This window comes from Perca fluviatilis, chromosome 2 (assembly GCF_010015445.1).
Source record: "Perca fluviatilis chromosome 2, GENO_Pfluv_1.0, whole genome shotgun sequence".
In the NCBI taxonomy this organism is placed as follows: Eukaryota; Metazoa; Chordata; class Actinopteri; order Perciformes; family Percidae; genus Perca; species Perca fluviatilis.
The window spans coordinates 42,812,331-42,835,137 of record NC_053113.1 but is presented as its reverse complement, the minus strand read 5'-3'; the positions used below and the strand labels follow the sequence as shown (position 1 = coordinate 42,835,137).

The following is a 22,807-nucleotide window of genomic DNA, read 5'->3' as shown; positions in this document are numbered from 1 at the left end:
AGGGAGATTTTTGAACGCTTCGTTTAGCAGACACATCCACTCAGGTTAGGAGGTCAGCAAGAGAGAGGAGGCCAAAGCAGATGTTCACTTATCAGACATTAGACGAACCCTCACTACAGCCGCGCCCCACTGTCAATACAGTCACCACACTCACCTCACCCTACATACCTGCCTGGCCAACACCTTATCATTTACCGCAGCTAACAGGTGTTGCACCTTACATCACATATCCTTACATGCCCCACACATACACCACACCATTGTGGTACTGAACGGTTAAATTCTATGTTGAGGTTTTTAGAACATAGAGGTTTCAAATGTACGGAGCCCCCTGGTCCCACTTTGTCAACAAAAAAATTAATTATAACTACTATTCTATAAGAATAATAATTCTTCTTCATATTTTATAGCCTATATTTATACTTTTTACATGTATATATGTCACAAAGTGGAGCCAGGCAGCCAGAGTTTTCTTATGTTGTATATAGTGTGGTGTTTTATTTTGTATATAGTGTGGTGTTTTGGTTTGCCTGGCACAGAACTGAAGACTCCTCCCAGCGCACCTGAGGCAGATCTCATCAGGAGAGACGCTGGAGGAACGCGGAACGCGCTCCAACACACCGGGAGCGCATTTTGATAATGAATGGCTGAGACACAAGGGGGAAAGAGGAGCGGATAGAGTGCGAAAAAGAAACGTTGGGGACGCTACAGGAGTGCAGGACGGAGCACAGATAGACGGGCAGGACAGCGGAGCCGGAGGACAGCTGTGGATGTTTGGCGGATCGGCGCGTTGGCATTGTGCGAGTGCGATTTGGACAAAAAAATAGAAAATCTGATTTCAACCAGTCTATGGAGAAAGGGACTTCAGTCTTTAACCTTTTCTGTTTGAGGGAGGGGGAAGAGGGCCAGCAGCACGCAACGTCCACTCTGCTTTTCCCGTTCGGGGCACTCGCACAACGCGCCGATCCGCCAAACATCCACAGCTGTCCTCTGGCTCCGGCTCCGCTGTCCTGCCCGTCTATCTGTGCTCCGTCCTGCACTCCTGTAGCGTCCCCAACGTTTCTTTTTCGCTCTCTATCCGCTCCTCTTTCCTCCTTGTGTCTCAGCCGTTCTTTATCAAAATGCGCTCCCGGTGTCCTGATGAGATCTGCCTCAGGTGGGAGGAGTCTTCAGCTCTGTGCCAGGCAAACCAAAACACCACACTATTTACATAATAAAACACCCAAAACACCACACTATATACAACATAAGAAAACTCTGGCTGCCTGGCTCCACTTTGTGACATATATACATGTAAAAAGTATAAATATACAGTACAGGCCAAAAGTTTGGACACATTCTCATTCAATGCGTTTCCTTTTATTTTTTTTATGACTATTTACATTGTAGATTCTCACTGAAGGCATCAAAACTATGAATGAACACATGGAATTATGTACTTAACAAAAAAGTGTGAAATAACTGAAAACATGTCTTATATTTTAGATTCTTCAAAGTAGCCACCCTTTGCTTTTTTATTAATAAGGGAAAAAATTCCACTAATTAACCCTGACAAAGCACACCTGTGAAGTGAAAACCATTTCAGGTGACTACCTCATGAAGCTCATTGAGAGAACACCAAAGGTTTTGCAGCTATCAAAAAAGCAAAGGGTGGCTACTTTGAGGAATCTAAAATATAAGACATGTTTTCAGTTATTTCACACTTTTTTGTTAAGTACATAATTCCATATGTGTTCATTCATAGTTTTGATGCCTTCAGTGAGAATCTACAATGTAAATAGTCATGAAAATAAAGAAAACACATTGAATGAGAAGGTGTGTCCAAACGTTTGGCCTGTACTGTAGGCTATAAAATATGAAGAAAAATTATAAAGGACTATCCTATGCAGCCTACAAGATTTACATTACTGTATTAACAGAATTGTGATGAACAGTACTAGTAAATAAATAGAAGCAGAACTGCAGCAAACTATATTGCACACTGAATATTAAAACAGAGAATATTGCACAGAATGTGAAGTATTGCACTACACTACAGGGTCCAGTTTAATAACAAAGGCTCCATGTGTCAGACACTTTACTATCTTGAGGCCACAAGATAGTATTTTGAGGCCACAAGATAGTATCTTGAGGCATCGAGATACTATCTTGCGGACACGAGATAGTCATAATTAATCTTTTTGACAAAGTGGGACCAGGGGGGCTCCGTACAAATGCCAGGAGCCATTTAGATTTTTGTCAGGGAGCGTGTGACATCCAGCAATGTGTGGTCACATTATTTGGTTTAATTATGTATATTTTGAATAGTTGGCATATGTATATTGCTTTATAAGGGCCTCATTTCTTTAATTTGTTGTAAATTCATTTTGTAAGCTGTAGTCCAAATTTCCACCACAAGGGGGCTTCGCCTCCCAGTGAGACGGCATATTGTGGCTGTAGCCGACTCGTCTTTAGTCTGGCAGAAGCGAGAAAAGGAAACACAACCTGTTGCCGGTCTCATCATTCTCCTGTTCTTTTTCAGGTTAGTTGCGAGCGAAAACACACACATGGTCAAAATAATGTCAGTACAATGTATGAATGCTTTTCCGTGTTTTATACTGGATGAAGATTGTAGTTAGTAGTTATTTAGAGGAACACAGAGTAACGTGGTAGGAATGCTACAGCTAAAGCAGAGTAAGCTAGCTTCACTTACAGAACGTGTGTGCCACATTGGGTATATTGTCCTATTTTGAGGCTCCTATGTGATTTTATTTTGTAAAACCCTGTCATGTTAAATGATGTTTAAGCAAGTGTGTGTTTGAAATACTGTTATGTACAATGTTAACTTTTGCTTGTGTAATTCTCCTGCCAGCTGTACTCTTAATAGAATTAACAGCATTCTGCTAATATGTTAGCATTCCTGTGCGTTTGGAATCTTATTCGTAACGAGTGACGCTGTAGTTATTAGTTATTAGTACAGTTATTAAAGCTGTAAGCAAGAGACCAAAGTAGTTTGGGAAAAGGTGTATTTTACTTTAATTTGGATATGAAGACAAACAGAACATATGGATTCTGAAAATTATGTTTATTTGGGAAACTGAATTCAAGTTATGTGGTGATTATGGTAACTTGATGTTCTTATGAGAAGGAATGTTAAATTGAGAACATATTTAAAGTACATGTTTATGTATAAAATAAAGTCTGGCAGAAGCGAGAGAAGGAAACAACCTGTTGCCGGTCTTATTCTCCTGTTCTTTTTCAGAACAATATTTTAATCTGTCCACAAGCCTCACGCCCGGGGCCCGTTACACTGGCACACTTTTATTCACTCTTGCTCGCTTGACCACTGCGGGCTCTCTCTGGCAGTTGAGCCGGGGAGGGGAGCCATTTTTGAAGCAATATTAACTACATATACCTTTTAAGCAAAGCTCTTGTGTAAATGTACTTTGCATCCCTAATAACAGCTACAAAATGTATCATACCTCTGCAGGACAGTTATACTGCACATGGTGCACACAGTGTCCAACTCTTTAGTTTTCAAAGGGGTTCAGCCATTTTTTGTGAGCAACTTCTGTTCAGTTTCTCTGACCAAACTATCACCCAGCTCAGTTCTGTTGACTGATTGTCTAAATATAGACAGGCTCCCACTCCATTTAGTTTGAGCCCTGTCTCTTTCTCTCTCTGTCCATCTCTCTCTCTCTAGTTATTTCATACATGGGTGAGAGCCTGTGGTTAAATACTGCAGCTTAGAGCAGAGCTGATATATTTGTATTTGACTGTGTGTGGGATGGGTGTGGCTGTTATCCCAACATCTGTATCATCAGTGCCTGTCAAGTTGTGTATGGTTCACACTTCAGCTCTTTGCTCAAACTTGAAAAAGGCCTCTTTAAGGACTGAAGGACGCAAGGGACAACTCAATTTTCTTCTGACGTCTTTTATTTAATTCCAGTTAGTCAGTTAGTTAGCTAGCAGTAGCAGGTTGATAACCTTTAAAGGCAAAACACAAAAAGAAATATACATTACTACATTCCATTATTACAGGTCATTTCAAAGTGAATTTACAATCTCAATGTAGTCATATTATGAATGGCATTTAGAATTAACTAAGTCAATGGAGAAACTTCTCCCAGCAAAAACAAACACAAATAGCCTCAAGTTTCAAACAATATGGTATTACTATAATAACTGAAACTATGCATTTCAAATACAATACTAGGGATGGCTGAAGTGAAACTGATGTTCCGAAGCTTTGCCGAGATCCCGAAGCGCAGATGTTTCGAAACACTGATCCGAAGCGCGATTCAAAACACTGATGTCACGTGACTACGGCTAAATGAAACACCGGAGTGTTTCACTAGTGTTTCAACAGGTGGCATGGTCCGCCAAATCAGCGTTTGATTGACAGGGTCGGGAACACACATCGCACATCAGTATAAAAGTGAAGTCAACGCACCTTGACCTCGTGGGTTTTTGTGAGAGGAGTTTGATTTTGAGATAGCGGATATTTGGTGATATAGTGACATTCATAGTGCGAGTTGTTTAGTTATATTTAGGCTTACATTTAAATTTACACATTGACTGATACACTGAGACAGACAGAGTATAGACCTACATACAGTGACACATAGATAGATAGGACAGTTTATGGGAACGTTTTAATGATTGTATCCGTAAAACCCAGATTATACATAATGCTACAGCTGAAGCCACAGTGGAAGTGAAAAAATACCACAACTATGCGTTTTTGCCCAGAACTCATGATCCCCTAACTTACTGGAAAGAGAGAGCAGTAATCTTTCCTCATTTGTATGTCCTTGCTAAAAAAATATCTTTGCATGCCAGCAACAAGTGTCCCTTGTGAGAGGATCTTTTCAAAGGCTGGAGAAATTATCTGTAAAACACGAAGTAGGCTAAGTCCTTCCACAGCAGAGAAATAAATATTTTTGAATGAAAATCTATAAAAATGAGACATTGTGGCTTGATTTCTTTTATTAATATTCATTTTTTATGACCAAAATAGCATTATACACAGTGAGGAGTCTGCAAGCCTTACAAGCTTCACATATTAGAAAAATTATACAATACAATAATACATTTTTTATTTTTTTAATGGCTCGTTATCAAGGTTGTTTCAGATCAACACCTGCAAGTGACCACTAGGTGTCATCGTTGAGACGGGTGTCAGATTGTTTCGAAGCCTCGACACAATATGGCACATTTGCTTCAACTGTTTCACTGTTTCACGAAGCCTCGATCTGCCCACCACTATACAATACAACATGAATATAAACAATTGTCAAGTAGCTTGCCATCAATCATTGTTCCCCAAAATATAATTATCAAAGTAGACAATTGGTCTCAATTCCAAACACAAATAAACACTTAACTGGCAACAATTTTATACAACAATGTCCATTTTCCTACCGGTTGCATCTTCAGAATCCCAAATGAGCTGAATGTGGGTCTCCTCTTCCATGAAAGAATTCCAGTGAAGCTTTTCTCTTCACCAAACATTTCACCACCTGCTACACAATGGTGCACCAGTATATATGTTCCCCAGGGAAACACAAGCTAGTGATGGGTTCCACAATGCATGCACTTTATTGCCCCCTGCTGGTGTTTTGTCTTTGAAAGAAGTTGAAAAGGTGAATGCCTTGAATATGAACCTGTCTTTTGACGTGAGGTATATGGCCATCTTATTGTATCTGCATATTCTATATGATTTGTATGTAAGCTTTGGGTAACAAAGAAACCCAGATGAACTTTAGCCTACTTTCAGAAGACACATCTGGAAAAAGCATTATCAATGGACTCTTAGAAAGAGCCAGTTGGCATGAAGCCATTGGTCAGTTATTGATCACACCCCAATTCATGGAATATACACATGTGGCACACACACAAAGAACTTTAGAGTGACTTTTGAGAATCTGGGAAACTGGTCGCTCTCCGGGCTCTTCAGAGCTTGTACATGATGCTGATTTCTTCGATGTAAATAAACCTTTATAATCAAGAAACAGTGTCGGCGGATTCCTCTCTACACAGCAACGCACCATCGATACTAATTACACCACAAATCTGGCGACGAGGATTTCGGGACGTGATGCGGGCCGGTCTCAACGTTCCAGCACGGGCACGGTCGACCTGATTTCCGCTCCGTTGGTTGATAAAGGTGAGCTTTTCTCACAACTCTGAAGCGCTGGTCAGCTCGTCTGTGTGTCTGTGTGTGTGCGTTGAGGAGGGGCTGCACCGTTTCAAACCCATGTGTGTTCCGTGCTGTGGTGCTGTGTGGCTGAGGGTCTGTTTTTAAATTGTGTTTGCGTTGTGTAGCAAAAAGGGGGAAATGGAGAAAAAGTAAGGTTGGGTGAAGGACAGAGGATAATGTGTACAATAGCCTAACTGGTAACGGGTGAGCTAAAATAACCATGCGAGAGCGCAAAAATTAGCTAAAATAACCATGCGGGAGCGCAAAAATAGGCTTTAAGAAATCACATTGAGAAAAAAAAAAAGAGAGTTGATAACCCTGGCTAGGGAAATTTGTCTTGGAGAAGATAAAGGGAAATAAGAGAAAATAAAGGAAATAAAGGGGAATAAGGAAATAAGGAAATAAGGGTGATAATGCCGTTAATTTGGTTAAAGACCTTGGATAAGGCGAGACTAGCTCAGGCCACAAAACCTGAAAATGATTAGGTGAAGTTTCAGGTCAGTTCTAGGAACTGGGGGTGTAGAATAAACTGCAATGGAAATTATGGATTTCATGGGTTGACGAATTTATGTCTGAAGTAATCTCGCATTGTAGACTATACCTCAAAAGGTAACAGAAATTCAAGAAAAAGGAAACGGCGGAATCATGCTTTAGGAATTGTAGGCCTATAATGAATGCATTCTTGTTGCTGAATAACTAGTTTTCAAGTGTGTATGAGAGACAGAGTGTGTGTGTGTGAACAGCGGTGCCTCTGCGGTGTATGATAGACTGTGTGTGCGTGGCATATGTCATGGTGATGTTCTGTTTATTAGATATATAGATATATCTGTTTCGGTTGGGAACAGGAGTTTTAGTTAAAATATTCTGGTCATTACGGTTAAAACTATGAGTCTCTTTTGAGAACGTTTCCAAAGTTTGTTAAAGAGTTATGAGTCTTTCTTTTGAGAGAACGTTTTTGAAAATCTGTTAAAATTATGAGTCCCCTTTGGAGGGAACGTTGAATGTGTTAAAATGTATGAGCCTTCTGGAAGGACGTTATGATATATATGAGAGGATTTGTCTTAGAAAAGAAAATAAGTAGGCATATAGGTTGGCGGATTAGAGTAAAATAAGTGAAGAAGGAAACAGAGAGAAAAATAGACTATAGTCAAATTAAGAAGCTTCAAAGTAGGCTTTGTGTTGTATGTTTTGTGTTGTTTTTTGTGCTGGTTTGTGCGTTTTGTTTTGTGTTGCTGAGTTGGGAGTGCGATTTTGCAGAACTTGTCACTCTGAAGTTGCACTGGCAACTGAAACTGCGCATGTCTGGAATTTAAGGAATGTTAGGGTCCACAGACGTTTAAGCCACTCCCTGCCTGCACTGGGGTGCTGCAGCCTGTGCTGCAAAGATAAGAAAAGGGGAGACCTTTAGACTTAGGCGCAGCTTGAGATGAAGTATTCTGTTTGTTAAAGTAGCGGTTGTTTGACTATGAAATTATGTGACTGAGATTTAAATCTATAAATAAGAGTTATGTTGACAGATATAAAGAATAAAAAATAAAAAATATCATAAAACACTTAGAGAATTTAAAATGTCTTTCTAATTAGGAAACCTTAACTACGCTTGCTTCTGAAGCATGAAAAGAAAAATTGGGAGAAAGATTTGAGGATAAAAGTAGGCATAAACAAGGCTCAGGCCTGAAAAGAAAAAAAGGGGGAAGGAAAGAAAAAGATTAACAGCTGGCATAGGTGATTTGCGTCTGGAACCCAACACCAGTGATTGATCACCCTGGAATAAGAAAATTCCAGCCTCTATACCTCTATTGGAAGTAAGAGATGAGAGGACTGATTGCTGGGCTCCAGGATTGTCACCTCTGCCATTCTAAAATGTTGGACCACTTGTTTTGAGTGGCGAGACATCTAAAAGGATAACATTTTATGATCAAATTTGACAATTTTATAAGGTTTTTTGATTTTGCTAAAGTTAAAAGTTCTGCACTGTCACATGTGGTCATGTCATTGTGCCAAGGAAATGAGTGACATTTGTGAAGGTGGGAAACAGAGCCAATGAATCCATTTCATATATTTTGTATATTAAAGGGGTAACAATTGTTACAAAAGATAGTTAGGAAACCTGAGAGAAAATGGTAAGCGTATGTTGCAGAAAGGGAAAAGAAAGTTTTATGAGACAATGGAAAGAAAATAAGGCATAACTTTAAGGGAAAGTTAAGGGTACAAGAATGTACTAAGTTGGTTAAAGACAGAAAGAGAGTGTTGTGAAAGTGACAGAAAGACAAAGAAAGAGATAAATGTATTTTTGAATTAGTAGAATGGAGTTCATATTAATATTGTTGGTACAAAGATAACTGCAGCATTTGGGCTCCAATCTACAGGAGAGTAAACGTTTAGATGAGTATAGTAAAGATACCATATACCATACCTATACCACAAGCACCAAAACTTAGGAAAAAGAGACAAATTGGTTAATTTTCAGGAATGATTAATGGTAATTTCCAAAACAAATTGCTTTTGGATATTATTGTGATGTGACATATCACAAATAAAAAATAAAAAAGATTTAGGATTTGTGTAGATAAAACATATGTTTATGAAATATGATGTTTTATTGTTGTACATATTTTATGATACTTTTCTTACTTAGGTAATATTTTTGTAGCAACATCTTGAATCAATTATGTCATAGGTGAGAATGTAGAAAGAGAAGTAAGAAACCTCGATGGATGTCAGAGCGGACCTGTCTCACTCCCCCAACGAGCTACAGAACCAGTGATGGACAATACCAGACCCTGAACTACAGGACCTCAATCCAACAGACACAGTATTCAGCGCTCCACTTTGGCCCCATCCCCCACATACTTGCATCAGAAACACATCTGGAGTTGGAGCAGCAGAAAAGGAGGGGTGACAGATTTGCAACTGCCCATGATTGAGTGGTTGAAGCGGACACCCAGATGGTTTTCAGGGCATGATCAGAGACTGACATTAAAGAAGCAATGTCATACATGCCCACAAAGTACTTTGTTGAACATTCACAGATGAACTGAAGTTTGAGGAGTTCAGCCCAACTTCACCTGGACTCAGAAGATGTATGATGTTGAAATTGATAAAGACCTTTACAGATCAGTGCTGACAATAGAACAAAGTGAGGCAGTGATCACTCAGGAGGGTGATTATTGCATCAGAGATGAAGATGAACGAATAATAGAGAGAAGACAAGCAGAAACGACCAAAGATGAATCCAAACTCCAAAAGTAAGAAGAAAACGACACGTCTGGAAACTAATGGTAAAGTGAGGTTCAGAAGGATGGAGTTTGAAGATGATGATGATCAGAGTGATTCAGAAGAGATCATGGGTGAATATGATCCTGTGATCAGAAGGAGGCTGGCCAGAGCGGTGAAAAGAGGTGATGAAAAATGGAGAAAACAAAAAGATACAAGAGATCACACTTCTGATGAAAGTAAAGATGAAGACAGTGATGAAGATTTGGAGAGGAGAGGAGCTACGGGATTTCATCCTGCAGCGTCTAGCATAGAAGAGATTGAAAGAGACATGGAGCGATTGGAAGAGCAATACAAGAAGCTGAAGATACAGAGAGACAAATCGCTGAAAAAAGGATCCCAAAAAGTGGAGAGAAAGTCAAGAAAAGGGAAGACAAGTGAAAAGATGCTTTCAGTGCTAATTCAAGAACAGAATATGTCAGATATTCTTGATAAGTTACCTGTTCTTCAAGATGGAGCACATCCTTGGATCCTAAAGTTGGAAGAAATTATGGTGGGAAAACAGTATGCCATGGGAGACATTAAGAGACTTTTGACGAATCTTATTGGGATTCCGGCAATGGAAGAAATTCTACAGAAAGCTAGACTTAATCGATATGTGGGAACTGTTATATATGATCCTGAACTGCCGCAAATAAAGGTTGATTGTGGAGAGCACTGAAAGATATGTTTCCAACAAATGTGCATCCGGACAATATTCTAATTGAGCCACTGAAACAAGAAGAAAAACCAAGAGCTTATGTGTCGAGAGCTTATCAGGTGTGGAGAAATATTACCGGAAATGATCCAGATGTGAGTCAAGTGGAGCAGTCAATTTTGCGAGCCAAACTACAGAAGGGGCTGCCCGCACCAGTGAGGAGCAAACTGGAAGAGGTGGTTGGACTTGGAAGCATGGCAAAAAATGTCTATGCAGATCATGTAGCTCACCAAGTAGAGCTATATAGGAAAAAGGAACATGAGCAGAAAGAACAAGACCAAGAAACTCCCAGAAAATTCAATCAAATGCAGCTGGTGGAAGATAAGAAGGACAAGAAGCAAGCACTGGTTATGCAAAATCAGTGTTCACCAAATCAACAGTCACCATTAGTGATTCCAGTTGTTCAGAACTGGAGAGGAAGAGGAAGAGGACGAGCTGGAAGATATGATCCATATTTTATATCTTCACAAGCGTGTTTCAATTGTGGACAGGATAGCCACTTTGCCCGTGATTGCAATATACCAGGATGGAATCCTAGAGGAAATTACAGAAAAGGATTCAGGGGCCAGTTAAGGCCATTTGGAGGACCGATGAACCCTCATAGGAGTCTGGAGCCAGGATTCTAGAGGTGCCCAGAAGATCTGAAAGGAGGTGTCATCAGGGCCAGAAAGAAATCTAACAATTGAGGACAAGGACAGTCACAAGTTGGTACAGATCCCCACAGATGAGCGTGGACATCAGCTGACTGACCAGAGAAGGAGGGGAGAGAGACCGGATTTACTCTGGCGCATCGACGCATCAACGCATAATGACGAATAGAAAGTAGGTAATGCACTGGCAACACACATTTTGAAAATACATATACTCTAAAGAAGTAATTGGTTCTACTTTTAAAATAGAGTTACTCTTATGTGAACACGTCTATATGAAGGGTTAAGATATGCCTCTAAATTAAGCAACTTGGTATGAAATCTTATATTTTGTCAGTACCTGGTGATATGCATTCTATTAAATTTTAAATGACCTGTGACAGTTTCTAACACGATTAGTGACAAACATGTTATTTCAGTTGGTGTGTTAGGAAATGTTAAAAGAACATTTCCTCGTTTTATTTTTGTGCTCCAATGACATAAGCAACTTTTGAATATACTTCTATTATTTGAGTGCTGCTCAGATAATTTATTGGGAAGTGATCTAATGTATAAATTTGAATTGGATTAATGTAAAGTTGTTAAAAACAGCAGCTTGAGAGTGCTGTTCTCAAAATTGGGTTAAGAATAAGCTTAGAACAATTGTGTGACTATTAGTGAAAATAGCCTGACATTAACATCAGTAAACTGTTCTTGGATGTAGTTTGTAAATGTACCTTTTATCTATAACACAAAAAGAAGGGCAAGGTGTATCACGAGTGTCATTAGGACCATATGGAATACATGAAAACAGTAGCAGTATAATGTGAGAAAAGATAAGACAACTTCCACTCACAGATATATCTTGGTCAAATGAAAAGTTTTTACATTGGTTAATTTGTTGTTTACAGTGTACCAGTAATCTGTTCATATCATTCTTTCTAAGTACAGATTCGCGAACGGAAATCAGTTATCACAGCCCAATGATGGATCAGCATCTTTTGTCAATTATATAGAGGTTTAGAAATCTGATTTGAATTTCACTATTCTGCATAAGTTGCAGTGGTGTTACTGAAGCCTGCCTGGTTAGAAGGTAAAATAACTTACGAAGACTCCAGAGTGGAGCTGTGCAATTCATTGAATTTTAATAGAGATTACAATTTTGGCTTATTAATTACAGAAACAATGTTAAGGGAGAGGAACGATTGTTCTGCACATTACATTTGCGAGTAGACTTGGTATGAAGAGTTTAGGATAAATTTCACAGTTTAAGATGTTACATTGATGTGTTGAGATGTTAGTTTAAGTATCAGTCTAAATTTCAATGATGGTTTGCATTGAGCAATGAGAATTCAGTATTGACTAATATATGCATGGTTATAATTTTATGATGTGGCAAGGTGGCTATGTTACTTTTCGGCCTCAGTCCAGTTCATACAGGAATGTCAAGTAGATGAGGTTGAAAGAAGGGGTGTATAACATAAGGAGATCTATTACACCCACTATCTGTTAAATAAACAGTGAAGAGAGACAATGCACGCTTTCGTAATCTTGAATCCTATCATTTGAGGATAAATCTAGGAGTATTGTTGAAAAGATATCCATTTTTATTTGCTTTTGCCGTCATTTTCACATTTCTTTGAATATTGTTTAGTGTTTTTTATTCATCAAAGGGGGGAAATGGAATGTGATTCATGTGATTCCTATGTGATTCATATCATTCATATTATTTTTGATTCATTCATAGTAATTTTGATATTTTATTTGATGTTTTCTTTTATGTGTTGTTTTGCAAAGATACTGGTTGGTGTTCTCTTTTCTTCCAGAAGCATATGGGGTAAATACTTGAATATGGACAATAAAAATGGACTGGAGGATTTTGAACAAGGATATAGTGATGAAATGTTCAGATTCCATCGACGCTACATTGAACGTTCGACACTGCGAAGGAGCTGCAGTGGATATATTCTTTGTGTCATATTCGTTTTGTATTAAAACTGTTTGAAGAAGAATTTTTTGTTGTGGGATACACATGGAGACCTCAGATGTTTTTATGTTTTTCTTGACGCTTAGGGACAGCGGGGTCTAGGTAAGGCGAGGTCCTTTTACAGATCCGATGATTTGATCAGTCTGAATTGGGACATTGTTTTGATTTTATTTTGATTCTGAGGCTGTCATGTGTATTCGAGTACACCAAGACATTACATGGATTGATAAAAAGATTTTTAATTGATCTGGAGTGCCAAGGTGGTCGCCTAGGGCAGAGGGGCCGTGAGAGAATTTTCCTGTCTAGATTGATTGATGGATATTTGGAAAGAAGCTGCCAGAAAGGTTTTTCGCTCTCACACTCCATAAAATGTTTGTTTACATTTCCTAATATTGTTCACACTCTATGAAAACTTGTTATTTTGTCATAATCTTACTCTTTTTGTTTCGAGACTTAATTAGTCTCGAAGGGGGGAAATATGAGGTATATGGCCATCTTATTGTATCTGCATATTCTATATGATTTGTATGTAAGCTTTGGGTAACAAAGAAACCCAGATGAACTTTAGCCTACTTTCAGAAGACACATCTGGAAAAAGCATTATCAATGGACTCTTAGACAGAGCCAGTTGGCATGAAGCCATTGGTCAGTTATTGATCACACCCCAATTCATGGAATATACACATGTGGCACACACACAAAGAACTTTAGAGTGACTTTTGAGAATCTGGGAAACTGGTCGCTCTCCGGGCTCTTCAGAGCTTGTACATGATGCTGATTTCTTCGATGTAAATAAACCTTTATAATCAAGAAACAGTGTCGGCGGATTCCTCTCTACACAGCAACGCACCATCAATACTAATTACACCACAGACGCAACAGTGCCAATGGCTGAGAATGTGGAGAACTGTGAGCTGAAAAACTGAGAAGAGTTGTTTCCTCATTTATTACACAAACTATGGCTTTTGCTAAACCCCAAGTGACACTAAACACACAATTGTGCTATCAACAGTCGATTTAAAAGTATTCAGTACTGATGTGACTAACAAAAACTAAAAATCTGAAAAGATTCACTAAGAAATGTTGAGATATGACACCTTCCATTGCACATTCAGAGAAATTGAACTGCAGTTATTTCCCTCCACCTGTTTCTTTTGTCCCAGATGAAATTTTTATCGTAAACAATACATTTAAAGTAAAGTTCTATGTCAATTCCAGTCATTGGTAGTGATGGTCAAATGAAGCTTCGCGAACCATTGTCTTACTTTCTGAGCTCACTAGATGGCGCTCTCTGTTCAACAAAGGGTTGAAAACACACTGAATTGCCATTCCTTTAACTTTTTTCTTTGAACAGAGAGCGCCATCTAGTGAGCTCAGAAAATAAAGACAGTGGTTCGCAAAGCTTCATTTGACCATCACTAGTCATTGGCAATGACATTTTTTCTTCTCAGGTTCCTTCCAACAATGCTACTACAAAATGTATAAAAAGAAAATCATGCAAGTAAAAAATGTGAATCCAAGACACAAGACAAAGTGCAGTTAAAAATATAGCAATGAAATATATAGAACAGGATACCCCTCATTCAAGTGGATCTTTCTCTTCTTTAAAATTAAGGAAATAGACGCTTGCCATAGGGACTGTGGCAATAATACCAGTCTTAAGGGCCTGATTGAACATGTCAAGCATGGGTTTTGCCAAGATATCTGTAAAAGTTGTATAAAAGTCAATGGGAAACCCATCAGGTCCAGGGGACTTGCATTTTGAGAATTACTGTAGACAGCTCCATTAGTTGGGATTTACATGGTTTACTGGCAAAAGATGAGTAAGAGATGCTCCAACCACGAACATACGCCTTAAGTGCTTCCCAGACAGAGCATGGTGACATATCTGGGATGGAGATAATCTCTGAAAACAATTTAACTTCAGTAGAGAGGCAATGGATGTATCAAATAGTAAGAGGGGGTTCATTCGCCAGGTTTTCTGAGTGAAAGGCTTCCCAGAGAAATGGAGAGTTAACAGGAGTGGAGCATGATTGGAAATAGTAATACTTTCATATGAACATGACTTAATTTTAGACAAAAGTTTTTGGTCAATTAAGAAATAATCGATTTTTTTTTTATGATTAATTTTTTATTTATTTTATATAAAATATATAATATTATTATAACATATAGAACAAACAAATACAATCAAACAGGAACCAAAACCCTCACCCACCCTCTGCGGTCTCGAGGAAAACAAAACAAAACAAAAATCACACCTTGCCAAGTCGCTCTCTTCTAATTCTTGTGGTGTTCAGGTCACCAGGACCGATACCTGTGCTGCTGCATTTTTCTATAGGTCTATAGTTGATGACTTGGCTTTGTTAATCCTTGCTGTAGAGAGCTCAAGCATAACTATGTCTAGGAAGTACGCCAACCACTGTTTTATACAAAGCGAGTGGGGGGGGGGCAGCGCTGAGCTATAATTTTTTTGGTTGCGGTTGAGCCGGCTAGTCAAATCTTTCTCTGTCTCCCAAGCAGGTGTAATTTAGAGTCGTCATTAATTAACAAAACAATCGGGTCAGTAGGAATTCAACATCCTGTCACATCAGATATTATTGATGTTGTTTTATTCTGAAAGTTCCAGTTTGTCCAGGTTGACAGACCGTGCAATAAGGAGTCGGAATGACTTTAGAGACGTATCTCTTAGGAGGCGTCCAATATGTCTTATGGCATATGTTGAAGTGGATCTGCTGGTGATTTGGGTTCTTTGTCCCAAACTGCCTCCCAATTAATTACGTTACCCTCAGGGCTCAGCTCTCGCTCCCATTTCTTTACTATTGGGAGTTTTCCTTCGGATACTTGCACCAGTTTAGCATAAATCTTGGACACTGTAGGATTATTTTGTTAAGAGTATACTGTAAGGCCTCAGATTTCATGACCTGACATCTCTCTCTGTTCTTCTGGGCCACGAAGAAACCATCTGGTCTTGGGAAGTGATACGACATTATTAAAATTGAAGATGCAGCATTTTCTCAAAAAAAAATAATTAAAACTTGAACCAAAATGAGGATTCCTTTCCCAGATGAACAGGGTGAAGCAACAATGGTCAGTGTTTTGCAAAGCGCATGATATGTAGCACAAAGTATGGAAAATGACCTGGCTCTCAGGAAACTCCTTAAGTTTGCAGGAGATTAAAGACTCAGGTGTTCTAATCCAACAATGGTGGCTTGTCTTTTTGAGCTGAGAAGTCGGGGTCATGTTTTCATACAGTGTGTTACATATGGTTAGCCGGCTGGAGCCAGAAGATCTGGACTATATCCAACTGATAACAGCACCACGGATGAAACAGAGAAAGTGGATAAAAAGTGAAGGTTCTGGGTTAGCCGGCATCAGATGCTGGGGGAATCTCTGTCTGTTTGCTAGGTTGTAGTGATAGGCTATTTTGTCTTGAAGTTATCTGATCCTTGTGCACAAGTTTATTGTATTTTGCAACATCATTCACTAAAGCTTGTTATTAACTTTAACTGGACGAATCTTGAGTCTTATTTTGAATCCTGAGTCTATTTTCTCTGATCTACCAGTAAACGAACACTATTCAGTGACCATAGAATTGGAGTCAGATTAAGTCTGGCCTTTTTAGGGCCAGACCGGTCATCAGTCACATTTTAGACTAAAAATCCTACAACACTAATCCTCTCACAGGGGAATCAACAAGCCATTCAATGATTGGGTGCGCCTCAAGACTGTTTCCCCATGGCACTCCATAACATTTTAGGGCTGATCTTAAACGAAGATAAAGGAAGAAGGATGTCCTAGGGACCTCAAAGCTAGCTCTCAGGTCTTCAAAACTTAACATAACCTTCCTCATTGAATAGCTGGTCTAAAGTATAAATACCTCTGTCACTCCACTGGTTACAAACAAAGGGTCTGTTACCAGACATTAAGTGCATGTTGTGCCAAAGTGGGGTGTTCAAATGCCACTTATTGGTGTAACGTAGTTGCTCCTCCACCTGTTTAAAGTTGGACAACATGTTGGTGATAATAGGGCCATAGGCTAGCATACTCTTTTTTTGGACACACACCTGCAAAGGCAAGGTCCTGCAGTCTTAGACTTCCAGTGAGGTTTTGCTCTATTTCTCTCCATGAGACTGTAGATAAAGGGTCTATCCAGACTCTGAGGGCCTGTAGCTGAAAGGCTCTGTGATATACTTTAAGGTAAGGAAGGGCCAGGCCTCCCATGTTTGTGGTGCGTTGCAGGGTGGAGTATTTTACCCTAGGTTGTTTTTTATTCCAAATATACTGCCGAATTGTGGTATCAAGTTTCTTCCAAAAAATTACTGGTGGGGTAAGGGGATCGTTGTACTACACACAAGGAACTATGTTCATTTTAACAACAGCAATCCTGGACTGTAGCGATGCTGGCAGCGCAGACCAGTTGGCCAGATCCCTTTGAACACTATTTAGTATCGTTTCATAGTTGTCCTGGAGAACTCGCTGTAGCGATGCGTGAATGATGATGCCCAAATATGTAATTTTGCTTTGGGTTGGTAATGTATCACAATACCTGATGTCACCTGTCTGTTGTTCAACAGAAGAAGATTAGATTTATTCCAATTGATTTTATAGCCGGAGATTGAGCCAAATTTGTTAAAGATCTTAAGAATTTTTGGACCAGAGTTCAAGGTCAGATATGTACAGCAAGATATCATCTGCAAACAACGATATTGAGTTGTTATTGGATTTAATCTGGACATTACATATTTTGTTTTACAATATGGCCTGTGCTAGCGGTTCGAGAGATAGCAAATAGCATGGGAGATAGCGGGCATCCCTGTCTCGAGCCCAGCGTGATGGGGAATGGCTATGAATGCAGGCCATTGGTTGAAACTACTGCTGTGGGATTCACATATAAAGTATGCACCATGTCAATGAATTTAACTCCCAAACCAAGCCTCTCCATTACTTGCCACAAGTAGTTCCACTCTAGGCGGTCAAAAGCCTTTTCCGCGTCCAGTGATAAAACTGCTGCCGTTGTTGGAAGGTTTTTGGCTTCTTCTATTACATGGAGTAATCTGCGTATATGCTCTGTCCCTGTCTTGTCTGTCTGTCTTGTCTCTGTCAAGTTTCTGTGTTTAGTTGGTTTCATGTTTTCTGTTGGCTGTTTGATTGTTCTGCCCCTCCCTGATTTGTTCCACCTGTTTGTATCACCTGTCCCTTGTTAGTGTTCATTACCCTATGTATTTAGTCTCTCTGTTTCTCTTGTCTGTTGTCGGATTCTACTTTCTGTTAGTGTGGCTTTCTGTTTGTGTGGTTCATGTTGTGTTGTGTGCTGCCTGAAGTGTATTCCTGGTTGGAATAAATCTCTGTTTCAACTGCATTTGGGTCCTAACCTTCTCTACTCCGTGACAGAAGAATCCAACCAGATGTGGACACAGCAGGTATGGAGTTTGTACCACGTTTTCACCCCATGGATTCAGGGGGAGAATTTTTGATGGAATTTTTTCATGGTCTTCATGAGGAAGATCCTGCCTTCGCTAGGCACCTTATGGAGATGCGCTGGCAGGCTACGGCGAGGGAATTTGGCCTCCTTTTCTTCAGGCCTTCCATCTCAAGTTAAGTCTAGGATCGGTTTTCTATTCCGCAACAGGGCCTCCTTCACTCACGCTGCCAAACTCGCTTTGGTGAAAATGATAATTTTACCAATTCTTGATTTCAGTGATATTATTTACAGAACTGCCTCAAACTCTCTCCTGAAAAAAATGGATATTGTCTACCACAGTGCCATACATTTTGTGACCAGAATCCCTTATAACACCCACCACTGCAACCTCTATGCATTAGTTGGCTGGCCCTCGTTACACACTCGACGCCTAACTCACTGGTACCAACTCATTTACAAGTCTGTGCTAGGCAAAGTCCCACAGTATGGAGTTATATTCCTATCTTTATTCAAGAGCGCATTCTTTCAATTTGAGAGCATTTCTCACTGATATTACGTTCAGATTTTGTAATAATTTCCCTCAAAACCTTGCTCTCACACTCAAATGGTCATGCTCGCGCTTGGATTTGCTCTGCTTGTGCTCAAACTTTGTGCTCGGATTCAGATATGTTGTTCTGTGGACAGATTTCCTGCTCTCAGCTTTGAACCTTCTCCTCGCACTCAGCCTGATTCTGTGCGCTTGCAAATCTGCTGCTCTCGGATCTCTCCTGCGCGCTTGGATTTTTCTGTGTTACAACACTATCAAAATTCCACAACCAATAGAATGCCAGGTGTAGTGTTGACCAATTAAATGATCCCTGCCCCGTTGAGGCTGCGGGTTTATGGCGTGAGAACATCCGTTGCGGCCGGCTCCTCTGTAACCATGGGTCTGTAACCCAAGTTTATTTAACCCCGCCGGCCCATCGCTTTATTATTAGTATATGTCAATAATGTGCACAGAATGGTCGACGGTCTTTCACCTGCACCCATCAGGAAACGGGAGAAAGCTTTGAAGTGGGACATATCAAGTTACGTAGCTAGCTACACAACTATGAGGGTGAGTAACATAAATTAAGCACATAGCCTATGGCGCTAGCCATAGCTAGCCTAGCTTGATGTCCGTAAACAAATAGATTTTCTTTATATCAGTAGTTTAGCTAGCTAGCTAGATTGAACGACATATGACGGACAGTATGTGTGTATTTACAACTGGTATTTAATGACCCCACTTTGTAATTTGTCCTCGTTTGGTTAACCATGTTCCTGGGGATTTGGCTAATTTCAGACATGTTAGAGGCAATTGTAAAACCTAAACTGTAATATAACTGAAAAACAAAAGAAACTGGATTGTTTGTATCAGTTTTTACATCACTGTTGCATGTTTTTCAGATGTTCTACATTCTTATAACATTATTTTAACAATAACATTCATATATATATATATATATATATATATATATATATATATATATATATACATACATACATACATACATACATACATACATACACATATATATATATATATATATATATATACGTGTATATGTATAGAAAGTTGTAAGTACAATTCCACTCATATAATAAAATACTATTTAAAATAGCAGTTATTTATTTTTACCCTTATGAAATCAATACAAAGCAAATTGAACAGTTTGTTTCCCTTCTTCCAGGTGGGGCTGAAGTACCCCTGTTGAGCTGCACTGTGTGCATGGACCAGTGTTGTACAAACACACTATTGTGTTGTTCCAGTCAGTACATTACTCCAAACGCAAAATCCCATTGGTTCCCCCTGTACTCACCTTTGGCAGAGGGCAGGCAGTAGTGGCATAAACCAAGTACGTTGGCAAGTCTGATAATAATTTAATTGTAAAATCATGTTACATACACTTATCATTTCTTTCTTGCTTAAATTCATAGGGTGCACAACAAGGCCCAGGAGAGACAATTACTGTGATGTCCACAAATCCAGAGAAGAGAAGGTAAGGTAAGATAGTAATTATGTTAAAGAAAGCTATGTACACCTAATATCTTATGTGTTGATGTCTATGAATTTGTCTTAAATAGGAGCACACTATACAAAGTCAACAGTGGAGAGTTGATGGATCCGTCTGTCCTCAAAGTGCCAGAGATCTACAAGGACTTCACCCGTTTCTGCACCATCACCTCCATAATCCAAGTGATAAAAGAGAGAACAAACTATTGTGTTCTCTGCTTACATGAATAGGTGCCTGTAATGTCTGCCCACATAAACAATCAATAAATGTTAAGTATCACTGATATTTCTTAAATCATTGTGGTTTTTCAGAGCAATAAGATTATTAAAGCCATGTTCATACTTGCAACAAATTAAAACCCTTATCAAGGCGAATAGGTTTTTCATGTTCTGTAATCTTAAATTTAAAACAGTATAATTAAATTTACCAGAGTGGACACTTGCAGGTTTTAAACAGCTTTAATTTACCTTGTCAAAACAATAAGTAATTCATAACCAACTGCACAATATTTGACACAAAACCTAAAAAGCGTATGGTTCATACTCCTGTAGCAGCAGTACACTTTGCCTGTAGGATTTACTGTAGCATGAACATTGATATTGGCAAACTGATGACCCAGGTACAGGTGAGTTTGTGAGCGGGTTTTTTTTTTTAAAAAAAAAAAGATAAGTAAGTAACTAGTGTTCACATGAGGGATAATTCAGGTATTGCAACACAAGTTATAGAATAATTTAATTAAATAGGAGGTATATACAACTAGTAGAAAATAAATTAACTAAACAAGAGCAATTAAGGCAAAGTTATGAGGTAGTAGCAAGCTAAAGTGACGTATAATCAATAGCAGTGAGTCACATCAACAGTGTATACCAGAATAATATATACTGTGATTAAGTAATTATATATTAGTGTTGTCTGTAGACTACTAATATAACAAAACAGAAAAATAATATAGTGTACGATGCAGTATGGAGAACAACAGAGTCCCATATGACCCCAAGAGACTTTAATTGCAGCTGTTGATGATTTTGCAGATGGTTGTAGTCTGTAGCCAGCCATACAGTAGGTAGATCTGGAGCAGATGGTTGTAGTCTGTAGCCAGCCATACAGTAGGTAGATCTGGAGCAGATGGTTGTAGTCTGTAGCCAGTCATACAGTAGGTAGATCTGGAGCAGCAGGGTGACTTCTAGCTTTCATGGGCTGGTGATAAGACTCTGCTGCTATGATGCAGCATTGGTCGAGCCCTTCATTCTCAACTGGAAGAAAAGAAAAGAAAACAAAATGCTTGTTTTTTCTGTTCAGTTTGCTTTGTATTCATTAAAAAAAAACTGCTATTTAAGGAGCAAATTATTCTAGATCTGTTTTTATTATAGTGATAACATTGTACTTAACATTACAGCGTTTTATACAGACTGATATGAATCCATCATTTTCAAACTAATGTTATATGAAGAAATGAAGACTAAATTCTGATGAACAACATACAACAGTGATGCAAAAACAAACACAAACAATCCAGTTTCTGGTGTTCTTTCAGTTATATTACAGTTTAGGTTTTACTATTGGCTCTAACATGAAATTAGCAAAATCCCCAGTAACAAGGTTAACCAAACGAGGAAAAATACACATACTGTCCGTCATATGTTGTTCAATCTAGCTAAACTATAAAGAAAATTATTTGTTTACGGACATCAAGCTAGGCTGTATACTAGCATGTCTGAAATTAGCCAAATCCCCAGGAACATGGTTAACCAAACGAGGACAAATTACAAAGTGGGGTCATTAAATACCAGTTGTAAATACGCACATACTGTTCGTCATATGTCGTTCAATCTAGCTAGCTAGCTAAACTACTGATATAAAGAAAATCTATTTGTTTACGGACATCAAGCTAGGCTAGCTATGGCTAGCGCCATATGCTATGTGCTTAATTTATGTTACTCACCCTCATAGTTGTGTAGCTAGCTACGTAACTTGATATGTCCCACTTCAAAGCTTTCTCCCGTTTCCTGATGGGTGCAGGTGAAAGACCGTCGACCATTCTGTGCACATTATTGACATATACTAATAATAAAGCGATGGACGGCGGGGTTAAATAAACTTGGGTTACAGACCCATGGTTACAGAGGAGCCGGCCGCAACGGATGTTCTCACATAAAACTAACGCACCCTCAACGGGGCAGGGATCATTTAATTGGTCAACACTACACCTGGCATTCTATTGGTTGTGGAATTTTGATAGTGTTGTAACACAGAAAAATCCAAGCGCGCAGGAGAGATCCGAGAGCAGCAGATTTGCTAAGCGCCGCAGAATCAGGCTGAGGCGCAGGAGAAGGTTCAAAGCTGAGAGCAGGAAATCTGTCCACAGAACAACATATCTGAATCCGAGCACAAAGTTTGAGCACAAGCAGAGCAAATCCAAGCGCGAGCATGACCATTTGAGTGTGAGAGCAAGGTTTTGAGGGAAATTATTACAAAATCTGAACGTAATATCAGTGAGAAATGCTCTCAAATTGAAAGAATGCGCTCTTGAATAAAGATAGGAATATAACTCCATACCACAGTACCTAAGCTCACTA

General features: G+C 39.1%; 1 long non-coding RNA gene across 1 annotated transcript; it reads left to right on the top strand.

The window, feature by feature from the left end:
• Positions 1-2,466: 2,466 nt before the first annotated feature.
• On the top strand, positions 2,467-13,525 carry LOC120570523. The gene is made up of 3 exons (XR_005641075.1): positions 2,467-2,521; positions 6,022-6,148; positions 8,862-13,525. It is a non-coding gene; the product is annotated as an uncharacterized LOC120570523 (long non-coding RNA).
• The last annotated feature ends 9,282 nt before the right edge of the window (positions 13,526-22,807 follow it).